This window comes from Dunckerocampus dactyliophorus, chromosome 9 (assembly GCF_027744805.1).
Source record: "Dunckerocampus dactyliophorus isolate RoL2022-P2 chromosome 9, RoL_Ddac_1.1, whole genome shotgun sequence".
In the NCBI taxonomy this organism is placed as follows: domain Eukaryota; kingdom Metazoa; phylum Chordata; class Actinopteri; order Syngnathiformes; family Syngnathidae; genus Dunckerocampus; species Dunckerocampus dactyliophorus.
The window spans coordinates 13,117,560-13,140,699 of record NC_072827.1 but is presented as its reverse complement, the minus strand read 5'-3'; the positions used below and the strand labels follow the sequence as shown (position 1 = coordinate 13,140,699).

At 39.7% G+C, this 23,140-nt stretch overlaps 1 protein-coding gene across 2 annotated transcripts in view; it reads left to right on the top strand.

Moving 5' to 3' along the window:
- The first annotated feature begins 2,297 nt into the window (after window positions 1–2,297).
- thsd7ba (thrombospondin, type I, domain containing 7Ba) overlaps window positions 2,298–23,140 on the top strand; it is a 229,943-nt gene continuing 209,100 nt past the window's right edge. The window contains exon 1 of one of the 2 annotated variants that reach the window (XR_008572372.1): window positions 2,298–2,534. The gene's annotated coding sequence lies outside the window, so the exon portion shown is untranslated. The remainder of the gene's footprint in view (window positions 2,535–23,140) is intronic. The other variant, XM_054786288.1, reaches the window with a different exon arrangement.

Here is a 23,140-nt window from a genome sequence, read left to right as displayed (position 1 = left end):
CAGCAAAGACTCACTGAGGTGGAAAACACGCAAGGGCAGGAAATGAAGTCAAACACAAGGTGAGGGTACAATATATAGAAGAGAAAACAAAACAAACTTCGAGAATAACAGAATACAGGAGGTCAGTACTTGTAAGACACAACATACTGACTTTGAAATCAATTTCTTTATTGGTGAGAGTCGATTTGATCTGATCTGGCAATCGTCAAAATAGACCATGTCCACTTGAACACGAATATATAAAAAAACGCATATTTTTCTACAGGTTTTTGGCCTCTCATCCACACACAAATTGTTGTCCATAAGAACTGAGCTTTTGGAAAACTTCGGCCAGAGTGGATAGATTTGTATGTGGCCCGGTAAATCTGAGCTTTTTGACTAATGTCATGAGAAATGTGATTTTAAACCTTATTTAACAGAACAACATATAGTAATTGTTGCTTTAATCTTGTGCTGCAAGTTATAACACGCACTGGGGATTAAAATAAAACATTCATGTTGTTTCCTGGGCTTCTGGTAAATGAACGCTGAGTTTAAAGATAATATACACAGCATTGTACATTGTACATATCTCTCTAGATTAATGAACAGAGGCGTTCTAATGAGTGACCAAGTTAGCAGTGGCTGCTTTTTCAAGCATCAGATTGGAGAAAATGTGCATGGCTTTCGGTGAATGTGTTTTTATGTGGACAGATGTGGTAATCTTTTAACCACAGTAGTGGGGTATATGTGCGTTTTTGAAAATAGCTGTGTTTGTGTGGAGATGGTATTAGATGTTATTATTACAACTTTAGATTCAGTCTATGAGCTCAGTGCATTTTCAGTCTGATAGCTTCTCATAGAAGACTTTGGTGACACACACACACACACACACAGAGCACAACTATAGTTGCACGACACTCACAGATAACCCATGAGAAAGTACTGAGAGGAGAAGATAGCAAAGACACACTCTGTAAGCATAGTTAGAACCAGTGTGGGATAGTCTCTTTCACACAAACTTAACGTTCACTTTCCAGGCACACAAGCTTAGGTTTCACTTTGTAGAGGGGCGCAGCAACTACAATATAGACTCTGGGCTCTTCCCTCAATCTTCCTCACTGATGTAAAGTCCAAATATATTGGTCTTATTGTTAAGACAATTTGAAAACCTTTTCAATTGTGTGATCATTGACTACTTCTCCGATAGCTAAGCGGTCCAACGAACCACAAAGAAAGGCTATGTAGAAGCAACAATAGCCTTTACAGAGGCCTTAGCACAGTGGTTCTCAATTATTAGGGGACCACCACATTAGTCACATGACATCTTCACCGGCTTATTTCTTTTCCAAAAAGTTTATGACTTTTAACTTTTTTTTTTCTTGTGCAAAATTTTCAACAATATTGCTTATATTGTATGAGTCTCATTTGCAAGTGTGCATTCCCGTTCAATTTGTCCTCGGTCTATTGTTATAGTCTGGAAATAATGCCCGTGGCAGTCTTGTCTCTTGTTGAGCCGTCAAACATATTTGCCTGAAAGTATGCATCATTTAAGTGGAATGTATTTTTGTTTTTGTATTGTTTGGCTGTATACATATTTGTGGCAAAATCCGGGCATACAAAAATCAAGGTTCTTTGCACTGTATTTTCCTATTTATGTCATTTGAGTGCTTTCATTATTGCATGAGCTTTCTTCACTTCTTCTGCCTTTGTCATGAACTCAAGTTGTTTTTTAAAACCTTTTTTTAACTTTTTTTTTTTTTAACTCAAGTTTAAGTTCCCAAACATGGGTCTTTGCGCTACAATGTACCTCGTTTCCAAAAAAAAACACTTCTCCATCATAATCACGTAATTTTCACGTAACAGCTGAAAATGGTCATGCTTTGTATGTCTTTTAGTAATTGGATCTATTCATTACCCAGGATGGGGCGCAAAATGCTAACCGCTGTTTGCCAGTTCGAAAAGGCAGGAAATGCACTCTTGAATAAAGTGCAACTGGAAGCTGAAATCATTTTGAGTGGCAAGAAAGATGCGTGCTGCAACAATTGTGTCAATGACTGGGGATTGCACCGGGGGCTACTTGAGATTAAAGAGTTTAAGAGAACAGCGGTGAGGGTACAAAAGGGAGGGGCAGCAAAGATATTCTTTGAGGCGGCTGCATAAAGACTGTGTATGCATTAAAGCGAGAGGGGGTGTGTTCACTTGGAGACAGTCAGGATGGCTTATTAGGAAATCATTCCTCTTAGCCAATGGTTTTTTAGAGAGACGCAGATGTCATTTGGCTGAGTAGTGGCACCTCCCAGAGCCAGCACATACCCTTCAGTGTAACGCAGCGCTGTGTGAGAGCACTGCTGTCACTACTCTCCTCTCTCTTGCGCTTTCTGTTTTGTTGCCCACCGACACTTTCTTTCTCCTGCTCCCTCGTCTCTCTCTCTCTCTCGTCCGTTGCATCCTCTCCATCCTCCTCCTCCTCTTCTCGGACTCTGTCCCACTGGCAGAGATATGATCTGTTACAAACAACAGCAGCATCAGCAGCAGCATCACCAAGATCCCAGGTAAGACCTTTTATGATTTATTCACTTTGCACTGAGGTGCCGCAACACTAGAAAGCTCATTGCTCACTGGCTGGTGTGCACAAATTGATTTCTCTGTGTAGCCCCGCACTGTTTTGCTGTGATGAATTTGATTTGGAGCTCTGAGGGACAGTGTGAGGTAAGTTGTTTTATGCCTTTTAGTGAAGCGTCCAAGTATGGCTTATAAAGCGTGACAATGACAACCACAGCTATCTTGTTTAAATCATGAGAGAAGGACAGTAAGGAAGGAAGGTGGAATGGGACAGAAATAGGCTGGAAATTAGGTTGAGCTGGGAGTTCAGCTCAGGTGTTGGTGCACTTGACCAGCAGGTGTTAAAAAAGCTGCTTAATTTAATATGACTTTACATTGACAATCCTACCAAGCTTGTATAGTGCAAGATGACTGGAGTCATGTCCGTGTGCATTGGAATGGATCGTTTCCTGACTGTGGACTGCACAGGGGAGTACTTGAGAGATTTTTTTTTTTTTTTTTTTAAAGGTAAGAAGAATAGCAGCGTGCAGGTAGACACACGTGTGCAGACGCGGTGACAGCAATTGTAAATCAGTGTGCAAGGAACATGAACTTCCTGTCTGAGGAAGAGGATGATCAGATGATTAGAAGTGCACTGAAAAGGTTAAGCCATCACAGAGGTGACGTTGGTATTCATTGATATTTGTGTTCACCAAAACACTTCCATCGTTCCATTTTTGTCCCTCTTCTTAAGAAGAATTAGTTTAATGTTTTAAATCAAAACAGGACATTTCAAAACGTTGAGTCATGTGGTCTTGGTGGGCTTGCCTGCTGGTTGTAATGAGGGTCCCTGCAAAATGTTTTTCTTTGCAATAATGATTAACATGTATTGTACTAACGAAGACTTTGCGACGCTCCATTGGCTGCGATAAAAGACGAGTCATCACACGGATGCTTGAAAATGAAACCTGAAAATAGCTGAGAGCAAACTTACATTAAGTCTCATAAGTAATACAACGCTGTTCTTATATTTCATTCATGACCAGACTTTACAGCGCTCTCTTGTCCGGTGGGGAGGAATGAGAGAAATAGCTTTGTGATATGAAAAGACTGGTTGTCGAGGTGAGAGAACACGCCGGCAATGGAAACATGTGTGGCTAAAGCATATTTGGCACTGAAACACAATTCGACCTTAGCGGCCGCAGTGTTTGTAGCCCACATGGAGGGTGATATGAGGCACACACAACTCATAAAGACTTCATGGCTGAGTTTTCATGAAAAAGTCATGTATTGGCGTTGCACTAGGTTAAAGGTTACATTACACGATGGATCGCACGGACTGGGATTGTTTCTCTCAGGATAAAAAGTTTGACCAAACTAGGGATGCCCCGATCAGCATTTTTAACCTCAGTTTTGATTTCAAGTCCTGATCAGATACTTTGACAATGCTATTATAGATTATGGAACTGAAAATGTTTTACTAAGGAACTAAACACAATAACATCCCAATCCGAGATCGAGACCAAGACATCTGTAGACCAAATTTTAAGTTGCCATGTTCCTCACTAGGCAGAACAACAAAGAGATTTCATCCATATCTGCCTTATTGCTGCCGTGTGGACTAGCAAAACATAGTGGCCAGTGATCCAACATAATATGAATCGAAATATTTAGACTGGCATGACTCCCAGTCGACATTCTACTACTTTTTTTGTCTTATACTCCAAAGTGAGGCTCACGGAAGTAATTCTACTTTGTCGTCAGTCTAGAGGACAAGACATCTAAGACGGACAAGCGGAAGACCACAGACCTTATGAGCATGTCTTCTTTCTTCTTCCATAGTTTTGGTGTGTCATGTGGTTCTGTCTCTGTGTCTGTTTACAGCGTCACATATAGGTGTGCCTCGTGTATTACATTGTTGTACCCTATAATATGTTCCCCTGTGGATGTGACTGTTTACTGATCCGACATTGTGTGGACATAATGGGGTACATAGTGGTTGTCGACAATCCGGGAATACAGTGGAACCTTGGTTTATGTACGCCCCAGTTTTTGGAGGATTTGGTTTTCGAAGAAAACTATTGCCACAAATATGTCTCGGTTTCCGTACACTGTCTGGGTTATCGTACGGCTAAACCCCGGCCAAACCAAGCATCCACGTGTCGGTGACTCAGTCTGTGTTGTCCAGACCGGCCCTTTTACAGAGCGAAAGTCCTCCCGGATTCTGCTGTGAAATAAGTATAGGAGTCTCAAGGACAGTTTACAGTTGAATTCAAACAGGAGTAGATTCAAACAATTGCAGTACCAGCACTGGAGAGAGCGATTAGCGGCCAACGAAGATTTAGCGTCGATCTCTGACAAGGAACTCTGTTCCGCTTCCCACTTCTGTTAGCGAGTCAGACTGCAATGGGTGTAAACTTCCCTTTTTTAGTTGTTGGGATATTAGGTTGCAGCAAGTCTAGGCTGGACAGCTAATTAAACCTCAGGCAGGGATTAAAAAGGTGGCATATCTACAAACTATGTGTGTGCGTACACATAAAAACCAAAGGGTCCCTGTTCTGGTTCCAAGTGAAAGGTCTTGTGAAAGTGTTATGTCTCTGTGTTAGATACGCAGAAACATGTCGCCGTACTCATTCAAAAAAGTTGAAAATATTCCACTGTGAAGAATAGATAGGGGTTCTTTTAGAGTTGGGACACTATAGACAGATTCCGGACAGGGGATCCTGTGCTGATGGGTTGTTATGCACACTGCATATTTGTGCTTTTTTAAATTACGGCTGCAAAATAACCCCCCATGATGCCAGACAAGGTTGCAAGTGCCACAACTTTGATGAAGAAGGTGATAAAATACTATTGAATTCAAGAAAGAACTCGGAGTGAAGTACGAGGGTAGCGACTAATGCATTAGGATTGTCATTCAAGTTAACTCGTTAATACACGCTGCGGGGGGAACGGTTTAAGGGAGACACATTGCATATAGTGACTGAGCCGGGCCAGTGTGTGTAATGATGATTGTACCTGCTACTGAAGTTTACAATAAAGTTCAAGTGAGCAAGTATACAGCTTTAACCGTCTTCCGTCCCTTCCCTTACTCCCTCCACACATCTGTCTTCAAGAGTCTTCAATAAAGGTATGTGTGTTTGTATTTTCGGTTGTCTGGAACAGACATTATTTCCTGTGGACAAAAATGTGTCAGTTTTGCATGTTTCAGTATATTTTTTCCATCGATTTCAGTATTTTTGGACAAAATGACGAAATCTGTGGCTCCACTTGTAATATTCCACCCTTCCTCAGACGTGTTGGCGACATATTGGAAAACTGGCTCATTGCAGTAAATACTGTAAAACAATAAATAAAACAATCTGCTCTTTGAGGAAAATGAAGCTGCCTCAGCTACTTGCCTGACACAGTCTCTTGTCATTAACCCAGCACTCAGCCGGAGACCCAGAAAAATATCAGAGTTTTGAGGAAATTAGAGCTGGAGAGGCGAGGAAAGCTGGTGCCTTTTCAGTCCGCTGAGGGTTCTCTTGCTGACAGCTCCACTCTGTCTTTTTTTTTCTGGCTGGTTGTGAGCTGCCCCAGGTGTGACAGGCAGCCAGGGTAATGGGGGACATTTGACAGATGCATATTTCCAACCTTGAATGCTTCATATAAAGAAGATAGACGGCATAGATTCAGGCTCAGTGGGGGACAAACTGTTGGGTTGTGAATCACTCCAATGAGTAGCTCGCCTCGCTGCTCGATTGATCTCTGACGTGAATCTCACAACCCTTCAACGTTACTAATTGCATCCCACCCTGATTATTGATTGAAATATGAGGGTTGTGGATGTGTGTGTTACTCCGACTGCAGACGAGGAGTTGAATTAACGACATCATTGTCAGGCGTGTTTACAGGATCTGTGTGGGGACTGCAGCTTCCTAGCAGGGAGCAAAAGCATCAGAGTTAGTTGTCTCCCATGGGGGGCGGCAAGGTGTGTACACTGCATTCATAATCATCCAACGTCCATTGGTGTGTCTGGTGCTGCCAGAGAGATTATTTACAGAATGTCCAAACACAGGTCACTGAAACTTTGCGTCTCTTTTGCAATCCCAGTAACACCGCTGTTCACAATTATTTTTTATGCCCACTCGAGGGGACAAAAATGTTTTCAAGCCCCCCCTAACTGAAATGCTATTGAGAAACTGATATTTATTTATTCATCTGTACAAAGCATTGTATGCGTTGCTGGCACCAGTATTCTGCATACAATTACCTGATTAAAACAGATGAATAAAATGAGCTAAGATAACACCTGCAACAACTTACTGTAAAACAATTTCCAAGTGAAATTTACTCACCCGGGGGGCCCGCCCCACAATTTAAGAAGCGCTGCAGTAGCGACTTAATTTGTGTTAATCTCACTGAGGTTTTGGATTGACTGTCATAGCTAGCGCTTTTGTAGGCAAACAAACTCTGGCGTTTCACAGCACACAACTATGGTGCGTTCGAGGACCGCCGAACAAAGTGGGGAATATCAATGCTTGACGAAAAACATTATCAGTGAAGCATAAAGACATAATCATGTACAAATTGTGTGCTTTCTAACCGTGGTACACGTATGCTATACATTTGACTTGCATTATCACACAGTATTACCGACTTATATGTATGAGGTGTGTATTCTGCCTATTTTCTGAGAAAAAAAAAATCTGCACATTTTTCTGACTTGAACCACTTATGCTGGATAAACACTAATTGTGGATTGTTGAAATAGACTCTCTCTGTACTAGTCAATCGCATACGGTAGTCAGGCGAATTGTGAAATGTCACAGCGTCTGAACGGTTGGGAAGCTATGACTATGGTCACACGACAATATACGTTCCAGTCATAAAAAAAAAGTCTAATTCTGATAATACCGTATGTACTGAAACCACAGTGAGAGAGACACAGGTACATACAGTATAGACCTGAAGAAACACCATGCAGTATTTCCCCTCCATTTCTATTAGGGAGGTGACCCTGTCTCTAAAACGCCCACCACTTATAATATCGAATATGAACGAACAGAAGAACCGTTTTTCTGCTGAAAATTCTATCCAGTTGTCCCTCGTTTATAGTGTTTAATTGGTTCCAGACCCGACCGTGATAAATGCCGGCTCACACCGAGCGTCTGCCCACTTTCTGATTTTAAATTTTTTTGCATGTTTGTCAGACGTAAATATTTCAGATCATCAAACAAATTTAAACATAAGTCAATGACAACACAACTGAACACAAAATGCAGTTTTTAAATGAAACTTTTTATGATTAAGGGATAAAAAAAAATCCAAACATACATGGCCCTGTGTGAAAAAGTGATTGCCCCCCCCTTTTAAAACCTAACTTAACTGAGATTAATTGAGATCTATCAGTCTGGAAAAGGTTATAAAGCTATTGCTAAAGCTTTGGGACTCTAGCAAACCACAGTGAAAGCCATTATCCAGAAATGGTGAAAACATGGAACGTGGTGAAACTTCCCAGGAGTGGCCGGCCAACCAAAATTACCCCAGGAGCGCAGCGATGACTCAGCCAAGAGGTCACAAAAGACCCCACAACAACATTCAAAGAACTGCAGGCCTTACATGCCTCAGTTGAAGTTAGTGTTCATGACTCCACCATAAGAAAGACACTGGGCAAAAACGACATGTATGGCAGCTTTTCAAGACAAAAACCACTGCTGAACAAAAAGAACATTAGGTCTTGTCTTAATTTTGGCAGAAAACATCTTGATGATCCCCAAGACTTTTGGGAAAATACTTTGGGTCTGACGAGACAAAAGTTTTTGGAAAGTGTGTGTCCCATTACATCTGCTGTAAAAGTGACGCCGCATTTCAGAAAAAGAATATCATACCAATAGTAAAATGTGGTGGTGGTAGTGTGATGGTCTGGGGATGTTATGCTGCTTCAGAACCTGGAAGACTTGCTGTGATAAATAGAACCATGACTTCTGCTGTCTATCAAAAATCCTCTAGCTGAAACGAACTTGGGTTCTGCAGCAGGACAATGATCCAGTGTACACCAGCAAGTCCACCTCTGAATCACTGAAGAAAAACAAAATGAAGAAGTCAAAGTCTTGACCTGAAAACTATTGAGATGCTGTGGCATGACCTGAAGAAGGCGCTGAATGCTGCAAAACCCTCCAATGTGGCTGAATGACAACAATTCTGCTAAGATGAGTGCAAATGCTCGATTGCTGCTAAGGATGGCTCAACCCGTTATTAGGTTATTAGGTTTAGGGGGCTTTTCTCACTTTTTCACACAGGGCCATGTAGGCTTGTTTTGTTTTTTTTGTCCCTTTAATAATAAAAACTTTAAAAAAAAACTTCATTTATGAACAGCATTTTAGGTTCAGTTGTGTTGTCATTGACTAATATATAATTTGTATGATGAAATATTTAAGTGTGGCAAACATGTACAAATATAAGAAATAATTACTACTATTATGTGTGACTGTTTCAATGCAGTATTGTCATTGTGATCACTATCATAGTTCATCATTTCCGTCAGGGTCTTTATAGTCGTCACAGACATTTATTTGCTGATGTAGTTCTGTATGTTTCTGTTGTTATGTTGTTGTTGTCACAATTGTTGTTGCTGCTGTTGCCCTTGTCTCTTTTTTTTTTGTCCCCCTCTCATCCCCGCACCCCACCCCCTGTTTTCTTTTCTCTTCTTCTCTGTCCCCTCCTGCTCCGGTCCGGTCGCTTCAAATTTGCTTAATAACAAGCATCTGAGTCAAATAAATTCTGTATAACAGGGGAAGTGTATATCACACTTCTCCCTGGCAGAGTAAATCTGTTGAGCACTTGAGGGCATTTAGATCTACAATTCTATCTGCTTTAAAGGCTGGACAGGACAGGGGGTAAAAAACAAAACAAAAAAAGAAATCATAAAGGGGGCAAACACTTTTACACACCACTGTATGTCATTATTGTGTCTTCTCTCCTGCTCCCACGCACAATTCCCTGCCATTTTGGACAAGGTCATTTTATCCTTGGGTAATTTCATGTAATTATTGAAAAAAAAACTACACAAAGTTATGATAATCATCCTCACTCATTTGTACTTAATAACATTTCCTAATAGCTTCAACATTTCTTGAAAACATCTATTCATCCAATTCCATACATGATATTCTTCTGACTGCTGCTAAGCTGATGCTGGATGACCAGGTCTATTAGATGTTGTAATCGTTTATGAGTGGGTAATGTTCAATTAAATATGATGAATTTATACACACGAACAACACACGAACAACAAAAGTGAGGTGAAAAATGATCACCTAGCGGCAAGGAAAAAATAAATTTTCTGAGAAAAAGGTATTTAATATCTTATTCCCTTCTGGGGTCTCCACTGATATCAACTTGCTTGCAGTGTGCATGGAGCTCAGGGAGGCAGCGTGACTCTGAGTACGTGTGTGTGTGCACATGTGGTGCAGGTAATTACATTTCCCACCTAAGGTGGTAGTTATGTGAGCTCCTAATTCATATTCATATTTGGGAATTAAAACACACCCAGTGCTAAAGAAACAAAGACCTGCTCTCTACAGAAGCATTACAGTACTTCTTCTGTGATAGTGCTGTAACATTAATTCCAGAATATTAGCCTTTTAACACTGAAATGTTTTAACTAGGGGTTCTAAACAGACATAGTCTTAATGTCAAAGTGCACGCACCGCAATCCAAAACCTGTATTTATTATGTGTTGTAAAATAAGTGCCTTTATCTCAGGCATTTCCACCATTAAATATTTTCCTCATTCACTATCCACATGTCCAGAAAGAGAACCTGCAAAGTGTGAGCTTTTGCATACACTCCAAACCTTTTAGATGTATTTGACAGGTGAAATGCTCTGCATAAAGAGAACAGACAAACTGCACCACAGCTTTTCTGTGATGGTTTCATAAAATGTTTTTTTTTCTTTTTTGGAGGTGTCAGCATGGATTTGTTGTGACATCTTTTTCCTCTCCAGCATGACCAGAATACTGAAACACAAACGCGGTTTAAAACCAACCCTTTAGGAGCGTGAATCACCTGCAACTGCTGCCTTTTTCTTCTCTTTTAACACAAAATGGTCTCTCATGTTTGTGCATGCGGTGAAACTGCCATTAAGTTATTTGAGGATTGCAGTTACAGTATTTTCTGGAGTATAAATTGCATCAGTCAAAAAAATGCATCATGAAGAGGGAAAAAAAAAAACATATCCAGTCATCCCTCATCACTTCATGCTTCAAATTCTTCCCTCTATCACATATTTTTTTGCCTAAATTAAGCGCAATGTCTTATATGGCTTATTTACGCTTCTTATGTGTACCTTTTACAGTAAAACGACTGTAAAAGGTGGCTATAGGTGTGTTATTTTATGTCTAGAGGGCTCTAATAATGTTAAAAACTGTATTTAGAAGGTCGTAAACAGGTTTTCTATGCTCTAACTACGGAAATATTCCATTAATAAATAAGGAATCCTACTTTGCAGAAATTCCGTACACGTCGTTCTGGACTAGAAGTCGAATTTACCGGTATTTAGCTATCATCAGACAAATCTTTTTTAGGAGTGTTGTGGCGTCGCTCCTAACAACATGAAATTCATATGAGAAGAAGACAAAGTCAATGTTTACACCAATAAAGAGACAAACTAAAGGTACAGAAGCTGAAATAAGTCACATTATTGTATAAGTAAGTATACAGATACCATAAAAACTTACACGTTTAAAAAATGTCAGAATGTTCTTGAAGAAGACACACGTATCCCCGTGTGTTTAGAAACGTATCAAACAGTCGTATTTAAACAGCAAAACTTCATTTTTGCATTCACAAATGGATTAAAATAGACTGAAAATCATACATCTGTATTTAGTTAGTCAGTGGCTGATGCAGCAACTACAATTTCCAAGCAGGCATACAGTCAAATGCATCCAGTAAAATATTTCCATATGGTAGCAGGTACCTTTTTGGAAGGTTAATTGTGAAAGAACATATTCCTCCTTGCCCAGTGGCAGAAGTGTGGGTGGGTATCATTTCCACAGAGAAAATATTCTGACAGAAGCTGGCAACCAGCTCGTGTAAATATAGTGCATGCGGAAAATATGTCAGTGTTTTTGACAAGCATGTATCCCAAGCTATATACATTAAGATTAGTTCTAATATAAATCCTGAACAAGTTGAAAAAGTTGTTTTATAAGCTATGACTTTTCATTTTCCTGCAATATGAAGATGTCGCTGCATGTTATGTTTGTGGTTTTGTGTGTGATTTAGTCCGGGATCAATTTCTTTTCACCTGCGTGCTTTTCAAGTGGTTTACTGTGGCAGGAGCACACACAGATTTAATGATCTCATTACCTCTTAGGTCTGGGTACTAAATCACCAAATCAAGATCAGGTGAAGGTCAGACCATTCAATGTGGACCTTTTATGTAGACACTTGCAAGAGTGAGGTCCAACTTTCAACTTTAACCAGTTTTATGTGCCCAAATATTTCACACACAAAATTGATAAACACTTCATAATGAATGAATCAGCCAGTGGTTGTGTTACCATCTGAATCATGAGTATTCATCTTACCAAGAATTTTGGACAATTGTATGCTGACAGCTTTGTGGAAACAATCAAGGTCTTTTTCGGTTCCCAACCAACAAATCAAGGTTCATAAAAAGCTGAATGAGTTTGGTGTGGAGGACCTTGAAAGCCCTCATTCCATCCCATCAAATGCCTTTGGAATGCATGAGAACACAAAGTGAGCCAGGGCCCCTTGTCCAACATGAGTGACTTCGGATTTCCCAGATATTCTTCTGATGAATGGACCAAAGCTCTCACAGACACACTCCCTGATCTTGTAGAATGTATTCCCAGAAGAGTAGACGCTTTCATACAGTAACTGCAAAGGGAGGGACCCATTCCAAATTCTCTTTCCTGTTACTTTGTGTAGGTGTAATGGCCTTGAAGGGAATTTAAGTGTGAGACTTTTGCACCATACTAAAGAATTCTGGTAACATCTAACTGTATGCCTGCATTGAGCAATGGCAGGGAAACATTCCCATTTTTATCAAATTGTAAACTAAATAAATAAATAAAAATAGCAATTTGAAAAAATAATGTAATTACGGTTTTTGTACACTGCGGTTTTGGACAAAAATGATTGCTAAAAACATGCCTCCATTTTCACACACTGTCTTGGGCATTGTATAGTCAAACAATGCCCCGAACAAACTAGCCCGTGGAATGGAGTGCCCAAACCAAGCGTCCACACTTTGGTGAAGAATGGATAGTGGCTCTTGTTGGAGTTGACTTTCGTCCGTTTCAGACATTTTCGAATGCATGAATGGCGAAAACCAAGGTTTGTTTTGTTACTTCCCAGTGCAGTGGTCTCCAACTTTTATCACTCTTAGAGCTACATTGCCAAAAAAGGAAAGGAGAAGTGAGCCGTTTGTGTTTTATTTATATGACTGGCAACATAAATTGCACTTTGTTTACAAAGCAGATCTGCACTCTAACAGTGTGGTCATTGTCTTTATGGTATTTTGGAGTAATTTGTCATTAAATAGAGTCCTAAGGTCTGAATTGAGAGTTGAGGAGTTGAAGGAAGTATTCTTTAACCTTTTGTTAAACTACTCAAAATCAGGTGGTATGCTACTTGTGCTACTAGAGCCCGTTCTGGCGTCATTTTTAGATCAGATTAACCAAATAGAATTCACTTTAATTCAAAATTCGGAAGAGAATGATGAATTTTGGGATTATTGATAAACGAACCACAGAATTTGACAAAAAAACAGCTTTTGAAATTGCAGTCAATATGTACTCAAAACTTATTATCGTACAGTACACATGCAATAGCATCATTGCACAGTTCAAACTACAGTATTTGAAACAGGTCCTGTAGCTCCATTTTGGCAGAGCAGTCTATATTACACATATATCTTGCTCAGAATATGTACAGTCGTACCTCAGTTTTTGTTATTCATTCCAAAAGGTCAGAAGAAAACTGAAACTTATGAAACGGTGATTTTTTCCCTATAGGAAATAATGTAAATCCAATGAATCCGTTCTAGACAACCAAATATTATCCATCCATCCATTTCCCATGCAGCTTACCCTCATTAGGGTCGCGGGGGTATGCTGGAGCCTATCCCAGCTGACTTCGGGCGAGAGGCGGTGTACATCCTGGACTGGTCGCCAGCCAGTCGTAGGGTACATACAACAACCATTCACACTCATATTCATACCTATGGACAATTTAGAGTCACCAATTCATCTAACATGCATGTTTTTGGAATTTGGGAGGAAACCGGAGTACCCGGAGAAAACAAAAAACCAAAAACCAAATCGTACCAGATGAGAAGCAAGGCGTTACCTTGAACATGCTTCCTTCTTCCTCGTCATGTCTAAGAAAAGGCAATATTTTCGAGCGATTATCCACTCAGAATAATGGTGGTGCTTCGCTTCTTTGGAACACAAACATTTTTCTAAGTCTTTCAAATTTGCTGACCTCTAGCAGCCGAGCATTTTTCAATTACAATAACCAGTCCGCCTCACTCGGAATACAAAAGTATGGCTTCAGCACGCCTTATCTCAGGGGTCCTTGTCAAGTAGCTGCTTTATTTGTCTGCAGCTCCTTCCAGCTGGCCACATGGGTTATTCTTTGGGTGTTAGTCAGATGGGAGGCACTTGAAGAGGCTGTCACAAATCCCTAGCACAGTATTGTCAGCCCGCTGGCCTTTTGCTTAGATCTCCTGCTTCCATCACCCCTATTAACTCTGGATCACTGGCTATATTCACTAAATCTTCCCTCCAGTAATAGAATTAGTGTTACGCTTTTCCCCTGATGGTGGCTCTTCCAACCCCACCCCTCACTCCCCCGGATCCCCTTTTTCAGTTGACATTTTCCTTGTTATTCTCCTGCTGTCTTTTAGGTGTCAACGGTAATTACATCTAATGAGAAAGGAAAGGCGTTGCTCACCTGAAGACAACACATGACCTCTGGTTGAAAACATGCTGTTCTGGCTTTTCCTGTAATGGAAATGTGCAGCTGCAGTCGGGGTTGGGGGGGTGGGGGTTAGCGTGCCACTTGGGTATTCAACAGCCCAGTTTGTGCTATACATAATCAACAAAAGCATAAAAACAACACTTTTGTTTTCGCTCCCATCTTTTATGTACACAAAAGGCTCATCTCTCTCAAATATTGTTCACAAATCTGTCCTAGTGAGCGCTTCGCCTTTGTTGAGATAATCCATCCACAGCAGAGGTGTGGCATATCAAGATGCTGATGAGACAGCATGTTTATTTTTTTATTACAGTATGTTTATTGCACAGGTGAGCCCTAGTCTGGCCACAATAAAAGGCCGCCATAACATGTGCAGCTTTGCAGCATGCCTACTGCATGCTCACTCAACACCTGTTGCTGAGTGATGAAACAGCACGTTTTGGAGTGTCCTTTTATTGTGGCCAGCCTAAGGCACACCAGTGCAATAATCATGCTACCTAATCTGCCCACCTGTGAGGTAGATGGATTATCTCAGCAAAAGAGAAGCGGTCACTTAAGTCTAGGTCACAACCGGCCGTAGGATTTTTTTGGCAGTGCGATTTTTGGCGTTCCCCAAATCTCTGCATGGAGGATGTACAAAATACAATAATACAATAATAAATAAAAATGCAGTCTGAGTCCGTCAAGTCGTTACTGTGAGATCCCCGCAGAGTTGATTTGAAAAAGAAAAGGTCTTCTTTTGAACACCACTGTTGCTCCTTTGCAGACTTGCTGTGATAAGGCGCTTCACATGGGATTCGACTTTTTAAAGGTCTGTTCAAATACTGACCACTTGGTACCAAAGTGACTATCTCCCTCCTGCAAAATCTCGTAGGTGATCAAAAAAAACCTTTGAAGCTCAGGTATTAAGGCAGCATTCATAATTGGATCACGAGTGCTACAATACTTGCTTAAATAAAAAAAAATAAAAAAATATATATATATCCCCAGCTTGAACATTTATCACAGTAACAACCTGACAAATGCCAGACATGCCAAACATGCAAAAAAAATACAAAATCAGAAAGAGAGCAAACAACAACTTCAGAAAAGGAAGTCAGAACAACAAGAAATCCTGTATTTCCACACATTTGACATGATTAGGGATGGGCAATGCAGTTGTCCCACTTTGCGGTTTTGAATTTTGTGGGTTCACGTCCACGGATTTTCAAAAATAAGCAAATAAATGCTGAGTTAAACATTTTTTTTTTTGCATATTTAAGCAAATTTGATGTATTATTGTCCTAAATTAAACATTTTCATGCATAAAAATGGTTAAATGAACACAAAAACTTGTACAAACATAAGGAATTCCAAAGATGTGAGATGTAGTATTCTATACTGGTCACTAGGTGTCAGTAATGTTACATTGATAAGACACTAGCACCAGGAAGTACGCTGTCCAGAAAAAAAAAAAAAAAAAAACAGGGAACTCTCAAAATGCTAAGGCATGAGTCTATATTATGTCTTATTATGTCTCAAATGTCTTGTTTTCTAATTATGTACTATTCTTAGGCATATGAATGATAATTGAAGCATTTGAAAAAAGTTATATGTTACAAAAGCTCCTCCTTAGGCTGCTGATGTTATTATCCGTGTGTAGTCCATCTGTTGTATGATTCTATGATTCTCTCTCTTGACTCTTATTATTTTTGCTAATTTCCTGTTCATAGCTGGTTACTCACCACTGTAACACGGTTCCAGCTAGACTTTTGTTAAAGTGTGCTAAGCACTTTTGTTTTCTCTATGTTACATTCAAGCTAGCTTAGTGGTTAGCATGGCTTCTCTGTCTTAGCTTAGCTATTCCTCGATCGTCTTCCTCCAGTGATAATGATACTTGCGAGAAATCTACTTTCCATGCTCTTGGATTGAATTTATTCAAAATGTATTCATTTCAACGTAATTTTCATGCCCCTTTCTGGAAGTACACAATCAAACCTCTGTTTTCAAATGGCCTGGTTTTTGTTTTTGTTTTCAATGAAAATCTTTGCAAAAATGTTTCCTCGGTTCTCGTAAACTGTCTCGGTTACATTGCCCGTAACAAACGTTTTACCCTTTGGTACGTTGATAAAGATGTGGACAAACAATACTCTCAGCATTGCTAGTTTAATCAACCATCTTGGATCCCACGGCCAACACAAAATCTCGCACTGCTTAGTTTACACAATACTACGGCATCCTGTAAGGCACATCCATTTGGCAAAATCAAACTAGTCTGTTTGCCGCATTAACAATAAGTTCCATCCTGGCGAAGACAGAAGAAATCAAGGAAGGTAATGCTGAGAAAGGGATGAAGGTGTTATCAAAACAAATGAATTTTTGGTTTGTAACAGATTCATTGGATTAACATCACTTACTATGGGAGAAATTGCTTCGGTTTTCATGTTTCTGGTTTTGTTGGACCGAAAACTGAGGTACCACTGTGTCTTTGTATGTAAACAGGCAAACACTCACTCACACACACACACACAGATGCACACTGAAAGCCTGTCAACCACTCTCACATTCATGGACATTAGGAAGAACATTTTATACAAGGTGTGCATTTTAGTAGTGACACCCGCTGTGGATAACAATCGACTGTCGACGAGCTGATAAATGTTTTCTCTCTTCGGCACGACTATCAAAATGCCTGCATGTGCACTGAAGCAGAAGAAAACGAGGGGTTCGTGTTACTGCTGACTTACTTTAGCAACCGCTGTCAATCAGTAAGGTGAGCGGATTGAACAGACTCTTCCAGAACACACCAAGAAAAACTATATTATTATTATATAGATCTGTAGAATATTAATAGAGAATGTTAGTCGGAAAAAAATGTAGATTTGGCACACTTTTCGTCGGTTGAACTTCTTCTGGGTTTTTGACTTCTGTTGATCACCGTCCACATCAGTGCTTGTGTTTTGTCGGCCAAGGAAAGATAGCCGGGACAGCTGATGGTAGGCACACTTTCTGCTAATACACATTCAGTCTCATACTTTCCTGTATCTGAGGCTCAGTATCCAAACAATTGTCCTAAAAAAAAAAGGATCTGACGTGGCGAATGGCGGCTTTTAGAAATGTGAATAAGCTTCCTGGGTCTCCTTGAGTGTTCCAGCAAAAGCCTTCCACACAATGAGCATGTATAACATAAAACATATATATAACAACCTAAATTCAACCAAAACTGCACCAGAGTAATACAGAATCCAATAGTCCGTGGGTGCTTCCGAGTGGGAGGGTCCTCAGAAGACTGGTTTCGGAGACGAAAAGTGTAAAAGGTAAAATTTGAACATTCTAACAAAGAAATATGCCTTTCAATGTTATTTTTTATCTTTAAAAATAACATTGAAAGGCATAAGATTAACACGTATTTTGGTGTCATGAGCACTTTAAACATCCACCACAAGAAGTTAGCACACAACGAATCACGGTGTACAGTCAAACCTCGGTTTTCAAACGCCACTGTTTTTGTTAATACAGAAAGTTTTCACCAACATGTTGCCTCGGTTCTCGTACAGTGTCTCGGTTATCATACAATATTCGAACCGCAACAATTAATCAGTCACATCCGATTGTTTTTTTTTTTACATTTAAAAATGTAAATAGCTTCTGATTTCAGCCTCTCAACTGTGAATATTTTTTTTACTTCCTCATGCATGAAAGCAGACCTATTATCTTCTCGGCAAAACAATATATACACACACACACGCCACACATTTTTGCCTTTTTTCTGATATACTCTGGACCAAACCCCTAACCGATTACTCGATTAATCAAAACAGCTAAAAGAGCAGCATATTGAATGTTACACAAACTGGTCCGATTGCCTCACTGACAATAAGTTCCATCCTGGCGAAGCAAGAAGAACTCAAGGAAGCTAATGTTGTGAAAGGGGTAAAGGTGACAAAAAAGCCGAGATCACAAACGATGGAAGATGTTGAGAAGTTGTTGTTGGCAAGGATCCCTCTCCACTCTCTCCCCTCCCATCCATCCTGCCTCCTGCTCCTCACAGTCTGCCAACACATCAGTAAAGGTAAAGGTAAATGTTCATTTATCCATTTCATTCATCATTTATAATTATTTCACATTGTTTTCTACATATAAAACTATAATTATTCTTTATTAAATGTATTTTTTGCTGATATTTTGGTTGTCTGGACCGGATTAATTGGATTTACATTTTTTCCTATGGGGAAAATTGCTTTGGTTTTCGTAGGTACCACTGTAGTTGGTTTTGCTTTGTCACTGTTTTTCATTTCAAATTTTAAAACCAAACCTTTTGAAGCAGTTTACACATTTTAAAAGCCTGCACTTTTTAGGAACCTCAATTTTTATATCAAACAGCCAACATTTGCAGCAAATTTTGCAAATGTTTTGTACATCTTTAACCGTAAGGTGGAGTCTCTTGACACAGAAAGCCACTTCGTTGCTGCTAAGCAGAGGTTGTATTGCACAGTTTTACGACAATCTCCTTTTCTTCTTTTTGGAGAAACGGTGTTTAAATTTAACAGGATAACACATTCCTGTCCTGGTTCTCTGACTCCTCCATTATCTTGAAGCAAGCAGGTGCAGCAGCATGCCAGTTGCTTTGCTACACTTCAGTTATGCCAAATTGTTCTCGGAATGTGTGTCATTGTGGACTTAAGCGTATCAACATATACATACAGTGGTGTCAAAAAGAGTTTGCCCCCTTCCTGATTTCTTTTTTTTTTTTTTTTTGCATGTTTGACACACTTAAATGTTTCAGATGATCAAACAAATTTAAATATTAGTCAATGACAACACAACTGAAAACAAAATGCAGTTTTAAAATGAAAACTGCTCTTATTAAGAGAGAAAAAAATCCAAAGCTACATGGTCCTTTGTGGAAAAAGTTGCCCCCCCCAAAACATAATTTAACTGAGATTAATTAAGATATACCAGTCTGGAAAAGGTTATAAAGCCATTTCTAAAGCACAGTGAGAACCATTTTCCACAAATGGTGAAAACATGGAGGAACAGTGGTGAACCTTCCCAGGAGTGGCTGGCCAACCAAAATGACCTCAAAAATGTAGCGACGACTCATCCAAGAGGTCACAAAAGACAACACAACTACATCCAAAGAACTGTACGCCTCACTTGCCTCAGTTAAGGTCAGTGTTCATGACCATAAGAAAGACACTGGACAAAAACGAGTTTCAAGACAAAAAACACTGCTGAACAAAAAGAACTTAATCTCAATTTTGCCAGAAAACATCTTGACAATCCCCAAGACCTTTGGGAAAATACTCTGTGGTCGGATGATACAAAAGTTTAACTTTTTGGAAGGTGTGTGTCCCATTGCATCTAGCGTAAAAGTAATACCGCATTTCAGAAAAACAATATCATTCAAACAGCAAAATATGGCGGTGGTAGTGTGATCATTTGGGGCTGTTTTGCATGGAACCATGAATTCTGTTGTCTACCAAAAATCCTGATGGAGAATGTCCGACCATCTGTTTCTGACCTGAAGCTGAAACAAACTTGGATTCTGCAACAGGACAATGATCCAAAACACACCAGCAAGTCTACTTCTGAAAGGCTGAAGAAAAACAAAATGAAGACTTTAGAGTGGCCTAGTCAAAGTCCTGACCTGAATCCTATTGAGATGCTGTGACATGACCTTAAAAGGGCGCTTCATGCTGGAAAACCCTCCAATGTGGCTGAATTACAACAATTCTGCAAAGATGAGTGGGCCAAAATTCCTCCACAGTTCATTGCAAGTTATCGCAAACACTTGATTGCAGATGTTGCTGCTAAGGGTGGCCCAACCATTTATTAGGTTTAGGGGGCAATCAGGTTTGGAGTTTTATTTAAAAAGTGCAATTTGTGTGCAGTTGTGTTGTCAGTGACTAATATTTAAATTTGTTTGATGATCTGAAACATTTAAATGTGATAAACATGCAAAAAAAAAAAAAAAGTCAGGAAGGGGGCAAACACTTTTTCAAACCACTAAGTGCGTAAGTGGTGCTCTCCTGCTCTCTTTTCTGAAGACTTTTTTTGTCTGTTTCCCACTCACGAGAGTGCCATAAGATGCTTGTTTAGTTCTTTACTGCCTCCATTAATAACACTTTCCATTTATTACTTTTCATTTTAAGTTGAAAATAGTGTTATATTTAATCAGGCAGTGAAGATCCCAGAGAGAAGCCATTCAGCAGTAATGAGCGGAAGATGGTTTCCCTTTGAGTCAGATTCAGCAGCACAAAACTGTCTTGAAAGAACAGACTATTTGAACAAAGTCCTGGCAACCTGCTTTCACTGCAAAAACAACTGACAGACACAGCTACTTAGAGTTTTCAAATGGAGGATATTTGAATGTTTTATGTGCAGTGAAACCTTCTGGCACGTTTGGATACGGATGCCAGATCAGTCATTATCCTGTCTGTTGTGATGAGCAGTGAAGGCACATGGAATCTCAGTAAAGTCAAATGTTCCCAGACTAGTTTGTCCTAACAGCAGGGCGGCAAGAATCAGCATGCCAGCTTTTGTAGTATTTATTCCTCACTTCCTGGAAATGTTGCCAGCTTGAAAATGCAGGCGACTTGTGCGCCTCGCGCTCCACAGGAGAGGATCCCAAGGTAGTCGATTATTTCATTACACTCTAACCTGGAGCAGTAGGTGACTTTCTTTCTCCATCCTCATTTCCACTGCCATTATATACAGTTTCTGTTCTTGTTTGCATCCAATTAGGACAGACTGTCTGCCTTCAGACAATTGGATAATGGCTGGCACAGGCTGGCTGCTTGTGTAGTAGCAGCTGGCTGAAAGCCCGACCCTTGGAATTGGAATCACTCCATACACTAACACATTTTTGAGTCGCAGGTCATTGTGTTTATTGGTTCTCTGTGTCACCCCCGTACATTAGAGAACTTGAGAAAGTAACAGAGGTGTGCACTTGAGTCTCGCGATTTGGACTTGAGACAAAATTTGGATGAAATGACCATATCATCAAGGACTTGCAACTCAGTTTGACATTAATGACTCGGGACTTGACAACTTGGAACTGACTTGAACTTTAGTCTGTTGACTTTACAATACATACGGTTTTCAATGAATGTGTTGAGTAAAATGTGTCCCCATTGAAAGTATTCAACTGTCATTATGTCTTTCCAGCGGGACAACATATTTTTCTTTTGAATCTGCCTCACTGAATACGTCTATGCATCCAATCAGTTTTTTTTTTGTACTGTCCAGCCAATGGGGCAGATACTATTGTTGATCTAAATGCCCTTACATGCTAAACAGATTTGCTCAGCCAGGGACAAGTGTAAGATACTTTTCCCCTGTTACATATATTTTTATTTGACTTCATTTGATGTTTTGTTGTTAGGTAAATTTGGAGCAGGACCGGAGCAGGGGGGGATAGAAAAGAAGAAAAAAATAAAATAGAGGGGGGAGTGCGGGGACAAGAGGGGGATAATACAGAGAGCGATATAACAACAGCAACAACAATTGCAACAACAAAAACAAAAGCAACAGAAACAAACAGCGCTACATCAGCAAAATGTCTATGACGGCTGTAAAGAGCGTATTGGAGAAGACAAAATAATAACAGCCACAGTGATAATGCTGAATTGAAACAGTCAAACATGTTTGTGGTAATAGTAGTAATGAAAATATGAACCATCAAATCAGGTTTAAGAACAAACCACGAATGTGTGAATTACATATCTGGGCACTGACTAAATCCTGAATGCTATGGCAGCACTCTTTTTCTGTGACTATGTCTTGTCACACTGGTCTTATTTTATTTACCAAATTCCAACAATTCAAAATACAGTCATTGTATTTGTCAAATTCATTAGATTGAGGTTTGAAATGAAAGACATGAGACTTACTTGAGACTTGCAAAACACTGACTTGCTCCTACCTCTGGAAAGCAATATTTCATAGTGTGACATAAAATTCAATGTAATCTGGTGCTTGTCTGTTTTACAGTGACCTTATTGACACTTAGTGACCAGTGTAGAATACTACATATCATTACAACGTCTTTGAATGCATCTTCGGAATGCCTTATATTTGTATTTTAGTCCATTTAGCCATTTTCATGAAGTGAAAGCTAAGCTTGTGTAAGTGAGAATAATGCATCTACTGTGTGTCCAGTATTTGTCCATCAGTCATATGTAAGTGTTGTCCAACTTTGACTGATTGAATACCTTCTCTGTTTCTGACATACAAATGAAGTTGTCATTTAAAAAAAAATCAAGGGCAGTGCAATATTTAGTTACAGCGCTTATCTTCAAATTGCAATGTGTCCGACAGAAGTATAGCAGGAAATCGTTATTTTTTTGTGTTGCTACCGTTAAGTATTGGCTGATTTTAATCACAGTCTTACTCGGGCCAGGAAACATTCAGACAGGCGTGTAGAAGCTGCAGGAGGTATGAGGATGTAGATTAGCAAGCCTATTGATTGTGGGTCAGGTCCTCCATATTGGCAGGAGAAACAGCTGGCATTTAATGTGATGAACAAGCTATGCATTTGCCTGATTTATTATTTAGTTCTAATTTATAGGAACGTAGCTGCGTGGCTGGACTGTTTGAGTTGTAGATCTTAATAATGACCAAAATGAGTTTCATTTACGAT